The sequence below is a fragment of the Scylla paramamosain genome, chromosome 2, assembly GCF_035594125.1.
Source record: "Scylla paramamosain isolate STU-SP2022 chromosome 2, ASM3559412v1, whole genome shotgun sequence".
Taxonomy (NCBI): Eukaryota; Metazoa; Arthropoda; class Malacostraca; order Decapoda; family Portunidae; genus Scylla; species Scylla paramamosain.
This window is the reverse complement of record NC_087152.1, coordinates 3,772,501-3,774,633: the sequence shown is the minus strand read 5'-3', so window position 1 is coordinate 3,774,633 and position 2,133 is coordinate 3,772,501.

Sequence of the window (2,133 nt, the reverse complement as noted above, 5' to 3'; positions counted from 1 at the left end):
TCAGGCGGCGAATCCTTCTGATATTGATCGATCAGAGGCAGACCCGCACCTCTCTCTCTCTCTCTCTCTCTCTCTCTCTCTCTCTCTCTCTCTCTCTCTCTCTCTTGTGCGACCCGGGAAATTGAGGCTCGTTCCTGTTACCAAGACTTGTGGGTGTGATGATGATGATGATGATGCTGATTATAATTGTAGTGAATTTGCCTGGTTTTGGCACACATGACATGACCTGGAGTACTAATACTTGTGGGGATCTGGTTTCAATTTCTATGTTTTTATAAAGTTCTTCCTCAATATTACTGCTTCTTCTTTTTATACCCGTCCTGAGTGAGGGGAGATAAAAGGAATGGATATGGAGACAAATGGTTAATTGAGGTAAAAAGCGAGGGGTGGAGGAAGAGAAGGGAATAAGTAAGGAAAGGAGGGAGGGAGAAGGAAGGAAAGACATATAAAAACAAGGTAAAAGTTACTGAGTTAGTCGATGTGTGTGTGTGTGTGTGTGTGTGTGTGTGTGTGTGTGTGTGTGTGTGTGGGGGGGGGGGGGCAGGGGCGGGGGCAGGGGCCTACTATCTACCTCACTCTCCCGGAAAAGCCGCAGCGTCACATTACACACACCTGGAGGCTGACTGACAGGTTCGTCACCTCACACGCCACACAGCCCACTCATCCACGCGCACACCGAGTCTCTGCATACTGGCGAGGCGAAGGAAGTGAATGAAATGGATCTCCTCGCAGCGCATGCCACATCTCCCCTTGACACTGCACTACAAGGGTGATACTTATTGACCTTGAGTAATAATCACACGTGGTTGGAGGACGCCATAGCAACTGATTTACTGAATACCAACAAGACTAGGTGATCTGATTCTTTACATTTTACACGAGGCTTCACGATATTTCAAACAGCAACATACCCTTTGGTCCTTACAAGACTGCTTTGCTGTATACGAGAATAAAGAGTAAGCTGTGGCTGGTGTGCTGGTGTGTGTGTGTGTGTGTGTACGACGGGTGACGAGGTGACGCGGCGCTGTATGTCTCATGAGTCACACTAATTAATCACAGTTGCTTCACCATAAGCCTGATGGGACGCAGGTAAACTCACACCTTTTTTCACCACAGTGGGAATAATACAGTTCCGCCGAGTGTGTGTAGGTGGGTGGGAGAATAATTGTGGTGTGTGGCGGGTGGTGTGGTGCGTGTGGCCACGCCAACATGAGGCGTCAAACAGGTTTACTGGCTCCTTGGCGAGGCGAGGGACATTCCTGCCTTTGTCATTAAGACTGCCACCCCCTGCCCTATGTCTTCTTCCTAAGTAACCCCGCCAGCTCCCGAGCCACGGCAGAGCGGCTTGGTGGGTACAAGATGGGGAAAGTGGAGGTGATGGGAGCTAGGCGGGTGGCGCAGTGCGGGCGGCAGGTGGCATGGACCTGGCGGCCATGTGGAGGTGGTGGGGCGAGGCGGTGCAGGAGGGATGGGATTAATGGTGCTTATCGACACAACCTGTACCTTTCACCTGTCGTGTCCCGCAGGTCCAGTCCCCCCACTCCCACCGCCCAGCTCAGCCCAGCACCGCCCCACCCCACTCCACCCCAGCCACCTGTCACTCCACTGACACCAAAGACAATGCAAAATATCTTCTCTCTCTTTTGCTGGATCATATACTATGTACTACACTTCTCGGTTTTTGTAAATAACTGAGGAAGCATTCACATTCACGGTACACACACACACACACACACACACACACACACACACACACACACACACACACACACACACACACACACACACACACACACACGTAAACAAACAATAAATCACGTGGCATCTCCTGCATTATGAACCTTTTGCATGCGAGGGGAGGGGGAGGAGGAGGGGGCGTGGATGACGCTCCCCGACACATGCCGTAGAGAACAAACCCTCAGTTGCGTTTACTTGTTAGAAAGCGAGTCTCATTTCGATGTTTGTTGGGTGTGGGGAAAATAGTCCTAACTTCTCCCTCTGAGGCTACGCAAGTAAATATATTAGGTTGGTTAATTTTATCCAGACAGATTAGAGAGAAAAGTCCGGTCGTCATATGTCCTTAACCCTTTCACTGCTATGGTCGTCTTTGGTAACACCCAGAACAGTATAAAA